The following is a 15,440-nucleotide window of genomic DNA, read 5'->3' on the forward strand; positions in this document are numbered from 1 at the left end:
TCATGCAAGAGGTCATGGGTTTGATTTCCGATATGGTTGGTATGAAATATTTATTTAAAAGCGTAATTAAAAGGACTGGTACCTGAAGCGTAAGACTGATTACCTTATCTTGATGTAACAAAAATGAACAAGATACGCTGTATCTGATGTATCAATTCGGTGTCCTTTGCGCCATTAGGTGCGGAAAGGGAATGATGATAATGAAGATGAGATTATTAAAAAAAAGCAAAAACTTATGTAAAAACTGAATGGCTCCACTAAAAAAAGTCAAATTTCGATTTGTGGCCCTTTCGAATTTCCGCAGCAGTATGTTAGTATTAAAAAAATAATGTATTTACAGTAAGGAGGATACTTAAATACTTGTCTCAGCTCAAAAGTTTAGCCTTTATCTCCTGTTTGAACAATTGCACCATGAGTTTTGAATTTTAATTCGAGATACGTCATTAAATCGATATCAATATTGATTTTATGCGTAAACCATTATAACCCATGTAAACAAAATAATGCCTCCCTATTTTCAATATGAACATAATACGTACGTATCCTTGAGAAAACTGATGAATAATATTTGTACGGTAATTTAATATGAAGAAAATTACCCATTTTTTTAAAAGCAAACATTTACCTTGCATCGAGTGCTAATTACAAATTAAAAAAATGTGCGAACATGAAAACAAACGCATTGTAAGTCACATGATTCTTTTTTCTACTGTGAAGCTCAAGTTAGATGATGTAATATTTGGTTTAGAAAAAATATAAACTTTTCTATTGACCAAATTAAGTGCTACGAGGAATCGGATATGAAAAAAAGATTTATTAGACGCCGTAAAAATTAGACCATTTAGTGATAAAATTCTGTGGTTTTTAAAAATATTTTTTATTTGTTTCAGACTATTAAATCAAGCCAAAATAATCTTTTTTTATTTTTATACATCGTATTATCAGCGCTATGATTTTTTAATGTTTTGTATTTCTCAACAATATTTTGAGTTTATCATAAATTTTTGTAGACAAGGACTGGATTCAATTCCCAGGGGAGCTGTTAATATTAACATATTACAACATAGATGAAAGAACATCTTAGAAAAGGTAATACAGAATTCTAGGCATCTACATCTACATCTACATTCATCCTAATCTCTATTCAATTATACCCCAGTGAAGGGAATACATGACTAATTAATTATTTTTTTTGCTGTGTCCTCTTGTTCTCTTCATTTAAAAAAAAACTGACTCAGCTTATGTTAACACCTAATAAATAAATGTACACATTTATGTATATACATATTAAAAAATATAAATATATTTATTTTTCCCTACATATATTATTTACATATGTACCTCTTAAAATTAAGCTATAACATAAATTGGAAAAAAAAATTACAAAGACTTCAGCGTTTGAGCGTGGGCCATTACTTTTTTAATTATTAAAAAGTTTATAGCATATAAATATGGTATGACATGACTATGAAAAGAAAAGCAAATAAAAATAATAGAAATATCAAATTAACATATGCTGATATTACGAAAACATGATTTATTTGCAGTATGCATTTATTTTTAATTTTAATTCTTTTATATTTTTTTAAAAGAATGTGTCTACCCGTTTCTTCCATGCTAATAAATAATATAAACTTATATTTTATATTATCTAAACATGTTTTGTCTTACATATTTTCAAAGGGTCAATAGGTCAATGCGACAGGTTTCTAATACTGACAGCAATTCCAGCTATCAATTAATAAAATCTAATGATGTTATTGACGCTGCACAAATACCAATTTGGTATTTTGATTGATTTTTTACAGTTAAAATGTTAAAATGATAGGAGTTGCAATAAATATATTTTTGGCAGTTCAGTGGTCTGTCTGTCTCGCATATTGCAAAAAAATCTTAAAATTCTAACGCAAAAGGTATACTTGTGCCAGGATTGATTTATTTTAGAAGACTAAAGAGGAAATGCGATCCTAATTATATTGTATTATGGTAAGAGCAGTATTTTTTACGCACTATAGATATTTACCATTAGCGTGTCTCTATCGTTTTGCTTTATTGATAAATTGTTTTTTATGGGATGCAGGATCATCCATAAACCCAAAAAAGCGCTCAGTTTTATCTGCCGTCTTTAGGCGTTAGGTATACAAATATGATAAAGAATTTTGACAAACAGAAAAAACAGCATCAAGAAAAATTTCATTTTGATACTCTTTCTAAAAAAATTTATCAAAATTGGTTTAGTTTTGAGATGCGGAAAACGTAATAGCGAAACGTTGATTCTGTCGATTTCAGTTGGGCAAATTTAGTCCGACGTGCGGTTGCCTTTATATCAACATTGGAGAGACATATGCGAGAGAGTGACACTCAAACTATGTTCAAATACCTATTCTATTTTTTTTCTCCCACCGCATTTCCTCTTAAAATACGAACAAAAAATGGTCTAAGGCTTGGGCAACAAAAATTGCCCTCTTTTTGAAAACTCTTAACTAGTCTCCAAATATAACATTATTTTTCACACTGTCTGTATGTATCTTGTTAAACTGTTCTTATCTCAACACAAACCCTCACGCCAGGTAAGCAAAGATAATAGAACACCATATCACCGAATTTGCACACATACCTCGTTTTCTGTACATTGACATACGTTTTCACGCTCGCGCCCTGATAACTCCTACTTTTGACATGTCCATCTTTAAATATTTGTTAGATTTGGTCATGCCATGTTTTTCTTGTTTTCTACATCATTTTAGCCATTTTTTCGCCGTCTATTTGCTCTACATGTCGAAACCAACGTGGAGGTGTTTTCTTGATTTTGTCGATAATGCTTATCTCAATTAATGTACGGATTTCGAAATAAACACGTAACCATCCCTTCCCGGTTATGTCGCGGCGTATGAAGTAAAAGAGTACCGAATGTACGATTGTCTCACACACTCCTTACGTCTCACTCTCGATGCTACAGGTATATTCGCGAGCGTGAGACACAATTTAATGCGACACGCAGGTCAATAACAAAGATTTGGTACACTACACTGCTAGACGCCAGTTAGCCAGTAACTCCCCGAGCTCCGTTAAGGGTGGTTCGATCGCTCGCGCTGCGAGCGTTAACTAATGGTTTTTAAAAAATATTTTTAGCAATTAGATCAAAAATATTACAACTTTTGTTTTTAATTATGAATAATTAAAGCGAAAGTCTATGAACATTCCATTTTTTCGATTTAAAATCTTTAATTTTGCATGTGTAATGACTACACAGTACCGCAACGCGAGAATGTTTTTCGCGCAGTAAGGGTTATTAAAATACAATTTTGATGCTTATTCCGGTAGCATTATTTTTTCAATGACGATCATATTATTTCGGGTCGCCAGAGACCAGGGACTGATTAGTGTAGGAATTCCTCTTGGATAAAAGGCCATAAGATTAAAATCACTAACCTAATAAATAATTCATGAACCGCGACAGTTCGGCATTGGGAGAACAGAAACCAGTTTCAAATTCTAAACAAAATGTCCATTATAAACTATAACAGCACTGGCTCTAACTAGTTTAGTTTCAAACATTATTTTATGAGACAATACCTACGAGTATAAGCTTACCTAATATTCAATGTTACGGAATTAAATTACTATCAAAGCATGGTTAATTAAACGGTCTAATTAATTAACCGGTTTGGCATTACAAATATTGCGCATTATTTACAAAAACAAAAATGCAATTTTATGTTTGCTTTTGATACCAAGGTATAAATGAAATAATAATAATTATGTACATTTATTATTTTTTTGACAAAGAAGTCAATCAAAACAATTTAATTTTATATTTGTTTTATTTAAGTTATATTATTAACGGCTGAGCTAATTACAACAATTATAATGTAGAAAAATATATGCAAATAGAAACTGCATTAACAGAACAAGAATACATTTAACAAAGCAAAATAAGATAAACAAAATAATGGTAATTCAGTCTATATTCAAAGAACTGTTCTATTATATATAAGACTATAAGCTAAGCCATGCCAGTCCGTATATATCTCACACTATTGTTGACGGAGAGATATATGAAGAACAGAATAACCATTCTTAAAGAACTCAGAAAAGATTTCAACTTTTTAATTTCTCAAAAATTGAAGGAATGTGGATGTTCAAACTAGACAGAATAATGGATGTTACACGGCGTGTAATGTGGCCACTTAAACCGGACAACGACAGGTCATAAGCCCTGTAAAAGTCAGGACATCGTTTTACTTTTTCAAAATTGTTTTGATCTCTGTTATTAATCTTAATAACTCCCTAAGGGGTGAAATCTAATCCTTGTCGATAAAAATTTGAACAAACTCAAAATATTGTTGGTAAAACTAACAGACCAGACCAACAAGAAGAAGTAAAAAAAATGAAAATAATATTGTCAGGCTTTGCGTTGCCTAGGGGAAATAATTCAGCCCGATGAATCTTACCCACATCAATTATGAAGTTCAGTGTTTTTTTTTAATTTGTGAAACAAAGCAAAAAAAAAAAAAAATCATTTTTTCACTGCTATGATTTTTAAAGTTTTCTAATTATGAAATTACTCCGCCCTCAACGTCGCAAGTTCTCGTCGGTGAGTTTCGCTGATTGGTGAGTTGGCTTTCCGGAAACCGGAAATATATCATAAAATTGTTATTGGTGGATTCTGAAGAACTTGTGAGGTAATTCAAAGTAGTCAATTTTGATTAAAATATTATTTTCTAGAAACTTCGCCGTACAGTTTAATTCTCTAACTTTTACCGCGTGCAAGATTTTTTTTTTATCCAATTTTTCGTAGCACTGAACTTCTTCATTAACGTTTCAGGGCCCCGATTATGATGGAAGGTAAACATTTATCTTCAATTTTATCTACAAAGTAAAATAAAGTTTTCTGTATAAAAAGCAGAATATACATCAACAGCCTGTAGATTTTAAATTAGTTTGTGTAGTATTGCAAACGCGCCAGCTTTAGTTAAATAAACAGTAAATAAACGTTTTTTTTGTAATATGTATCTATATATAAATAAATTAAATAAAAATGACACGTTATAAGTCCTGTAGATCTCTGTATTCCCTTCTTAAAAACGTTTTCCCTCTCTGTTGCAATAAAATTAAAGGAAGTTAGGTGCGCTATTTCTTCGTCGAATGCCATTTTATCGCGATGTTAAATAATATCTGTCGCAAAAATAAACAATCCATTGACTCATAAATCGTGTTTAATTTTCTCTGTTTATTAACTATTCAACTTTTTATCACTGTAATAATATTGTGAGTCAGTTTTTTTGTATCAATTATTTTTGAAATCACTATTGATACCATTTTGTTAAAGATGATAGTCACAAAGGTCGCAGTGGAAACAAATGACCGTGGCATGGAAACCGATTATTCGTTTTATTGTTGTTACGTATAACCTCTATAGGTAATCGAAATGAGTTCACGTGTATTTTACATTTCTGAAAAAAAACTCAATTTCAAAGTTCCGTAGTAAAAATATCGTTTCCTTATTGGGCCAACAAATACTAATAAATAGATCTAAATTTGTGGCAGCAGAGAATAAAAACTTTTTTAAGAAGGGAATATGGAAGTCTAGGAATTTACTGGGCTTATGACCTGTCATTGTCTGGTTAAAGTGGCCACTTCACACCTTGTGTAACGTTTCCCGTTCTGCCTATTTTAAACATCCACATTTCCTCAACTCTTCAATCTGTTGACTTTTGTGAAGTAAGAGTTGAAACCTGTATCATTTTTTTTGTCAATAAAAATGGGAAAACCAAATAAAAGTATGGATTGATGAGTGGATCAGGCCGAATAGGTAGAACTATGTTTTTATTTACAATATTTTATTTGTGAGTTTTATGTGGTTTTATTATATCATATATAAAAATGATGATCACTCTCAGGACGGGACACTTCAGTGAGAGAACATTATCATCAATGTTTAAAAAGTTATACATAAATTGTAAAAAACAAATACATAATCTGCTATTCATTAAAAAAATAAGCTATTTAAATCTGTTTGTTTTGTACATAATTTTCTTTTTTTCTATTAATCTTGAAGTATGGCACACATAAACATATTATTATTTGTGCTCTAATTATGACATTGTATATTTATATCATCATCATTTCCTTTCCGCACCTAATGGTGCAATTGTACACCAATCGCAGTGTATCTTATCAATAATCGAAAGTAAGATAATAATCAGTCCATGGACTATGAAATATTCTAGTGTAAAAACACCTCTTTTAATAAATATTTCATGTTAACTATGTCAGGAATCGATCCCGATATCTCTTGCATGGTAGACAAACGCACTGATCACTACACTACGAGGCCGAATGAATGAAAAATTATTCATAAATTAGTCACTGATGTAATTGTAGACGAAGAACTAAAACTTGAAAAAAATTGTACTAAACATGGACAACGAAGATCAGAAAATAACATATTCAACCTTCTAAAAAGAGACAAGGACAGTCTACACTAATAAATCAGAGACTGAAATCATACAATAAACTACCAGACAAAACAAAACAAAAGACCCAGACAACCTTTATAAAATATGTTAAAAATATTATCATTTACAGTAGAACATTAATTATAAAAGTAAAAATATTTTGTCAAATGTATGTTGCCCATAGGGGTTTAGGTTAGGTTAAGGGTATAGAGTATTTATAAACTTTTGAACAAATATTTATGTTGAAATAATAAAAATACGTATAAAGTTTTAGTCCACTTTTACTTTTATTTTATTTTATTTACTACATCCGTATTATTATAATTAAAAATGCAGTACCACGAAGAAATGTCAGAAAAAAAACTCAATTCATATTTATATCTTGACCTTAAGTTTGAATTTAATTATTTTTTCTCCTATGCATATGATAAATATCTATAGTGTGTATAAAATTCACTGTTCTAATGTTATAACCCAGGAGGAAAATACGGGAATATGTTTGCATTAAGAAAATTCAGAAAATTCAGGTAGGCTTACAACCCGAGAGAGTAAAAAGTTGAAAAAATGAATATATTTCACATTTTATTTATTTTTTGTTTCTGGTAAATGAAATTGATAGTAAATTGTTTCATAATAAACTTCCAATGCTGGTTTTGATTTGTCAGAGTGTAAGGGGTTGGAAATTAAGCATTTACAAGGTTTCACAACACACTACTATAGAACAGATTCAATTGTCATCAAATTAAATCAAACCTTAGATCACATGATTCGGTACCGTAATGAAATTTAATAGATTTGTTTGCGCATAACACTCAAAGAAGTAATGGTTATATCTCTTTTCTCTGGTTTAATATTTTTTAACAAATTACAACAGGGATGGAGAATACCTTAAATAAAGAAATATGCAAGTCTAGGTATTTACAGGGCTTATGACCCGTCATTGGCTGGTTTAAGTGGCCACTTTACACACTGTGCACCATTCACCGTTTTGCCTATGTTTGAACATCCATATTTCTTCAATTCTTCCATTTGTTGATTTTAGTGAAGTTAAAGAGCTGAAACCTTTATTGATGTGAAGAGATTCATCTCACATACTAGGCAACGCCTGAAAACAATTTTCCAATTTTTAAACTTCTTCTTAGACCTGTTGTAATTTGTTAATCTTAAGGCTGTAGTCGAGTAAAACGAACGCAAAATTAGGAAATCATACGATTTTGCCATTTTAAAACGAATTTTATTTTAAAATCGTGCAATAACGAAAATTTCATATTAGATAAAAACAATATTTTTTGTAGGTATTTCTTTTTAAAAATATATTTAAAAGTTTTATATAACTAAAATATATTTACTTTTAGACCGGCAGATTACACCATTTCAAATTTATACTAAGCTTAGGTATCTGGGATCTCAATAAAGACTAAGTATTGAACTAAAATTTGCTGGTATGATTTGAAGATTAAACAAGAAAGTGGCCGCGGCAGAATCTTATTTTTTTGTTTTTGAAAAGAAATATAAGCATTTAAAATTACATAAATTTTTGTGACATTTTCCTTTATTTCTACTTGAAATAATGCCTTTCGAGAGGGTGAAATCCAGTCTTTTGTCTACAAACATTTAGACAAACTTAAATATTATTAATCATCATTAACAAAGTGTTTCAGGTTAACCAATAAGTTGATATAATGATATTTCTAATGAGTATTTCAAATTTGTGGATTAAAGTATCATTCGTCTTATATTTCTAAAATAAATTTCATCTACTTTGAAACCCCCGGAACTGAAAAAAAAAAATAGGTTTAATCTTTCCCCGTAATTATTTTTATTTTTATTTTTATTTATTATGTTGTTCATTGTTTTTATAAATGTAAGTAATATTATTAAGTTAGTATAAATATAATCTTCACCAACAAGCTACAAAAAGTGGCTTGGTGGGATTTTAGTTTTAGTAAAAATATAACAAGTGAAATTTTTTTAAATTGTAAAAATGTATAATTATACTATTAAATAAAATAATTTTAAAAAAATAAAAGTGTACTTTGGTGATTTATTCACGTATATGGCAGTTTGTGATAATTTCTGCATTTTTTACTTAAAAACGGCAAAAAGTGGACTGCCGTGTTTAATTCTTTAAGGTACAGAAATATCCGGTCAAATGACATCAACCCTGATGATAGACATACGACACTCGGCATAATAACACAGGAAAACTCATGGCGAAAAATATAACACATTGGAAATGAAACTACAATAATATATTTATAATTATATTCAATTTACCTGCTCAATTATTTGTGATTAATGTCTGCACAACAAATACCGACTTATTTGAACGGTTTAGTATAAATGTATGTTATGACGACACGTAATGCAATAATACTTTCAAATAATTCAATTGTCCTATCAGCTGTGCTATTTTGGAGTGATGAATATTTGCCCTTGGACCAGAAGAAGTTGCAATTCGTCCTTGTGAAACAATTATGTTAAATGTATGTAAATTAACTCAATTAAAATGCTATCAAATTGTTATCGATGAAAAGTTGTTTTTGGGGTTGAAGGGAAATCAAGGCCGATGAATAATGTCATCTTAAGAAAGGTTTAATTGACATTAAAATAAAAAAAACCTTGTACATTGGTACGAGTATCAGTTAGGAAACCTCCATTATTTAATTTTTATATGTGCTGTATTTGACATTTTATTTTATTTTATTTATTAGGGATATCAACAGTAATACATGTAAAATAAATTTAACAAATAAAATATACAGAGAATAAAACCAAAGACAGATATCCACAGAAATACATTAAATACTCGTAAGATACATGCTAGTGTGTTTGTGTGAGTGTAAGTGTGTGAGAGAGTAGGTGAGTGGGTGTTATAATGGAATGAGGGTGGACATGTGTGTAAATATTATTGCACAAGTATCAAAAATATAAAAATGTATAAAATATTACAAATTAGAGAAAAAATAAGATTTCATTAAGGAAACTAAACTAAAATATAAGACAAAAAAGTTTGTTTTGAGACGCGCATTTTGAATGTTAATTTGTTACAAACAAAAGGATCAATAAGGGAAAAGTTCAAATTATATATAAGTGATTGGAAAACAATTAAATTAATAAAGTACATGTTATTATGTACATCGCACTCCGGAAATAATAGTGGCACAGCTCAAAAAACTCATTTTTACGGGAGAAGAGTTTTGGACACTATAGTTCTTAAAATGTAACATGATTAGAATGACAGTTGTCTGAAAAAGTGACGACATAACTTTGTAGTAACGTCAAAGGAGTTATTTATATTAACACACAAAAAATAATTTGTATATGGCGTGTTAATTTATTTTTTTAATACAATGCTTGAAACATAAATCAACATTAATATAGAAAATCAGCTTTAAAACTTAAATAAACCTCATTATTAACGACGTTCTTACAAGGTTACATAATTTTGCAAAAACGTTAGAGATGGGACAAATTGATCAATGTAAACTGATCGAATAAAAAAATAATTCATTTAATGTTGTTCCTGAAAAAAGTAAAAACGTCTCATTTTTTTGGGAATAATTGTGTTAAACACACTATACTAGGCTTGTTTTTGCGTTTTTTACATCAATTTTCGGAAACAGAGTTTCATGATTGCATGAAATAACTGATAAAATCGATTTGATCAGTGATCAGTGATTTTCCATCACTAATGAAATTAGTTTGACAGCTGTTATTCTAATCGAGCTATATTTTAAGGACTAACATATAAGTAGCTAACATTTATTTGCCAGAACCGAGGCACGACTTGAGAAAAAAAAGCGATCTGACTTTTCTTCACGCAAACGTATTATCTTATTTTCTTTCTGGATTATTGAGGCACTTGGGGGTGATTTTTTTACACACTTAAGATTTATTATAGTTTGTTCCTATGATATATTTTTTTTGATGAATTGTTTCTTATGCGAGCTAAGACCACCCAAAAACCAATAAAAGCGCCCAGTTTTATATGCCGTCATCGGACGTATGGTAAACAAATATGATAAATAATTTTGAAAAACATAAAAAAATACCGACACAAAAAAATTCAAACTAATTATCTTTCTCAAAAAAAACATTGGTTCAATTTTGAGGTACGGAAAACGGGACAGCAAAACGTTTGAAAAAAAATTGGTTCACTTTTGTTTGGTATAATCAAGAAAGACATTACTCACTTGTGCCATCTAAATTTGTTTTCAGATATGTTTTCAGGTATTACATTGGTATAATTTCAATTTAATTTCAATTCAATTCAATCCATTTATTTTAAATTTAAAATTACGACATATATTCAATACGTACATATTATAAAAAAGAAAAAAAAAAAAACGAAAGAGACTCAAAAAGTAGCAGAATCCTGCTCCCGAAAACCCCTCCGGATACATGGAACAGATCAATATCCAGAGCGATGTTGTTCAGCATAAAGGTACCCCTTCCAACAGGCATAACCATAGGCAGGTTAATCCTGAATATCGGAATATGAAACAATCTATGCTGACAATGTCTTAGGTAATTATCAGGAACATACAAACTAATGCTCATCATAATCTCAGAATTATCGATCATACCGCGCAACAATCGATAAAAATGTGTAGTCAAATACACATACCTTCTAGTCTCTAAACTGTTGTAGCCAAGCATACCCTGGAGAAACTCGGTCGGGTAGAGCCAAGGATAATACCCGCATTTCTCATGTAGATATCTCAGAAACTTCTTTTGGATTTTCTCTATCAAAAGAGAGTACTTCAGTTCATGAGGCCCCCAAATCATCGAGCCACTCTCGAGTCTACTTCGCACCAAGGAGTTGTAAAGAGTTCTCAGTACGCCCATCGATATCGTGTTGTAGTGTTCAGCGGGTTTGCCTGCCATGCAAGAGGGCTCGGGTTGATTCTCGACATGGTTTACGTGAAATATTTTATTTAAAAATGTGTTTTTACACTAGAATATTTCACATACCTTGTACTGGCACCTGACATATTACAAAAATGATTGAGGTTCGCTGCGATTGGTGTACAAATACAGTGCTTTACGCACAAAGAGAACGATTAAAACGAAAATTACAATATTTTCAGTTTTTCCAAATGTTTATAAAAGGCTGGATTTCACCCCTGGGAGTCATTAAGATCAACAAATTACACCAGGGATTGATAACATTTTAGAAAAGGGAATACGAAAGTCTAGGCATTTACAGGGCTTATGACCTGTCATTGGCTGGTTTAAGTGGCAACTTTACAAATAATAATTATTGCCCCTACCAACTCAAATGTCTACCCTTGTTTCTGATCCCAATCACAAAATTGTCTGTTATTTAAAAAATATTATCAATTATTGATTTATTTATTATACATTTATATGGCCTAAGACAATTACAACAGTTATATGAAGAAACATATGTACAAGAAACTGAACAAAAATAACATAAAACTATCAGCAAAGACAAACAAGGGCGATAAAATAATGGTATATAATATATTTAAAATCACGAGCAACACATAAGATTTCGAGCTAACCCATGCCAATCTATTTTCTTCCCACACTGTGTTTATGGCGAAAAGATCTACGAAAAGACAGAAATATTTCAAGTTGTGTTACGAAATGGCTAATCTACACATTCTGGACATTGTGGCATAAACACAAATTTTACTCTTAGAAGATTTGATGAATAGCAGATTTTGACTTCTGGTGACACTGTTGTGAACATAAAAATAAATTGATTGCAACAGAGATAAGACATCACTCATAGCATTAAGTATTTTGAAAATGCATATAAGGTCCATCCTAGTTCTACGCTTTTCTAATGAAGACAGATTGAGAGATTGCTCTATTTTAAAATAGGAATATTTATCCTTTTTTAACCGAGCAACCGTGCTACTCGTCTCAGAAATTAAAAAAATAAATCTTTGAAATATGATACCAAATTTATTGTTTGTTTGTAATTATGGTAAATATTTTTTAACTCGACAATGGTAAAAACATCCAGCTTAAGTGAATGATGGTGATTATAGCTTTTTTAAAAAAATATTGTTTTTGAACAACTGACCCTAAGCTAAGATAAGTAATTACAATCCAGAAGCGGGCATTTAAAAAATAAATATAAATAATTGGAAGTCAGTGATAAATAAAAATTTAAATACCTACCGAAATGAGTCAGATATTCTAGTGATATACTTATTTTTTAATATTTAATAATACTTTTTATTTTATTAGATATTCGTGACCCCATAAAACGTCTTTCAATGGTTTAAATAATAAAAATGTATGTAATAAGTAAACATGTCATTATTATCATGTACTTTGTTGATAAACAACGATGACTAATGCATTCGAAAAAGGCAATTGTTATATTATCATCACAATTCCTTTTCCGTACATAATGGTGCATAGGGCTTGCATTGGTACACCAATCGTAGTGTATTTTGACCATTTTTGTTACATGAAGGTAAGATCTTACGCTTGTCTACGTGAAATATTAGTGTGAAAACAGTATTTAAATAAATATATCAGGTCTACCGTATCGGGAATTATAAAACTAAAAACTAATGCAATAAATGAAAAAGGAAAGACAAATACATATTATGGGCAAACGGGTTGATTGATGGGTGTACGAAATTTATTAAATATTATTGTTTATTTTATACTTGATTAGTTATTTCATTTACGACCAAAATAAATCAGATCCTGATTATCGTTAACAAGTCTGATCATTCTGGGTAAAGGTGCCTGGAAACCATTTTTTTTAAAACACGAAATTTGCTTTAAACATAATTTTTCAGGAGAGGGATTTTTTGTGATACGCGTCAAATCGCGTAAACAATATTTGTTTAAAAAAATTATATCTTACGACTAAGCCTAAAGGAAATCTAATGTATAATTAATGTAAAGTTTATAATTTTCTTTTACATTTAATTAGCGCATAATATAAATGATTGAAATTTAATACACACGATAAAATATCGTATTTTAAAAAAACGATAAGACTTTGATGTTTTGTTGGGCCGGTTTTTGGCCTGTTTTGGCGAGTTTTTTTCGGTAATCGATGCGTCTTGATACGGGCTTTAATTTTTTTTAAACTCGATCGCCACGAGCGGCGAACATCGTGTTTTAAAAAAAAGATGCTCAATTAGTCTAATGATGACCGAAGAACAGAATTTCATTATTTCTAGTCTATTTCTTTCAATAGTAATGCCATTTTGTAGAACGAGGCGAGCCTTGAAAAGCTAATTGTAACCGGGACAGTTGAGGGTTAGTGAGCAAGAAGACGGTCTTCTACAAGACGGACCGACCAAATAACGGGGTCCTCATTTACCACGGCCCTCAACTGGCAGGAATGGAGGAGCATCAGTGCCTTACGTTCCATCAGACCTTGACGTTCAGCATTAATCATGACAGTGAGGAAGAAGACTTTTGTTGATTATATTTTTGAAAAAATAAACTTTGAAAGCATTTACATCAAAGATATTCACATCATTGTATTCAACAAAAACGGTTCAAAGAATTGTGAAGAGCATTATCAGCACAAATTAAAGCTATTTGTCTGTCTATCTAGTATTTTTATATTTCTCGTGCTGTTTAAAAAAGTGCATTTTATTGACATCTAGTGACTTTTATTAGTACTTTTTCGCTGCTGGTAAACTACGTGAAAACACGGGACCGGGACACAACGCGTGCTTATTATAATCACGCGTTTACACGGCTCCGGGATACAAACCACAAAAAAAGGAGTGAGACCCTGTATATGTGCGAACATTGCAATGCGCAATGTGGCTCTCCATAAAGGCCAATGTTGGCAAAACTATCATACAAAAATGACTTATTAAATTGTTTCAAATAAGCAAGTTAGAATTGATTTAACCTCGCATTTTCACAATTATGACACGTTTAAGAAACCCTTCACAAAACATGAAATCTCACAAAAATGGGCCGGGCGCAGGGTGAATTCTATGTGTGTTCGGCCGGTGCTCAAAGTGTTAATGGTTACTTAATTATTTTTAATATCAACAATTTTTTGGTTTATTTGAATTATTTAAAATATTTCAAGTTACATTTTTTGTTTAAACGGTCGTTATATTTGTAAATACATTAACAATATGTAAAAAACACTTATTTGGCATTTCTAGATAAATTTAAGTCTTTGAGAATATTGACCAGCTGTAATGAATGTTTAATCGTGCAATTATATTTGAAAATATCTAACTATTTTACAGTATTCATAAGAGTTTAAATGTTGGGAAATTACAACAGCTTACAACTGGTCTAATCGGGTTATTTAGTTGATGTATTTTTAAAAGTGCTAGTAAAAAAAACCGAGTAATTCTGAGTTAGTCCAAGTGCCGATAATAGAAAACCGGTAGATGTATAACTCAAAAGTTAATGTGGTTTAATTAAATTTGTAAATAAATAAATAGTTTACGTTTATGTTTTGAAATACATTAACTATAGTCAGTCCAATGGGTGGTGTATTTTACATACTAAAGAATGCCGTGTAAAGTAAGGGTGATTCTTCAGCTTAGGTTTTATTATGTACCCATCTAATCAAATATTTTTTTAAATTTTGTACGATTTTTTAAAGTTTTACTCCGTTATTTTCCATATTTTTCGTCAATGGTTTTCAATCGATGTTTAATAGATAAAAAACACATTAAAAATTACACAAACACCGCCAGAAATGTGACGCACAGTACGTAAACTGTTAATTGAAAACGAACCTCTGACCAGATTCGTAAAAAAAAAAATGTTCTCACCGTTGCACTTTACACATAGATATACCTGATGGTTTATCTGATTTAATTTTGATTAAAATCAAACGGCTTTTTAATCAATTAACTATCCAAAATTGATAAATAATATTTTATTGTTACAGGGTTTATGCGTATCCCGAGCGTTGAAATATCTTCATTATAAATATTGTAAACCAAAACTTGAAAAATATTTCGCCGGCGGTACTGTAATACCGCGTAA

This window comes from Micrasema longulum, unplaced genomic scaffold (assembly GCF_059751315.1).
Source record: "Micrasema longulum isolate JH-2025_06_02 unplaced genomic scaffold, ASM5975131v1 h1tg001267l, whole genome shotgun sequence".
NCBI classification, from domain to species: domain Eukaryota; kingdom Metazoa; phylum Arthropoda; class Insecta; order Trichoptera; family Brachycentridae; genus Micrasema; species Micrasema longulum.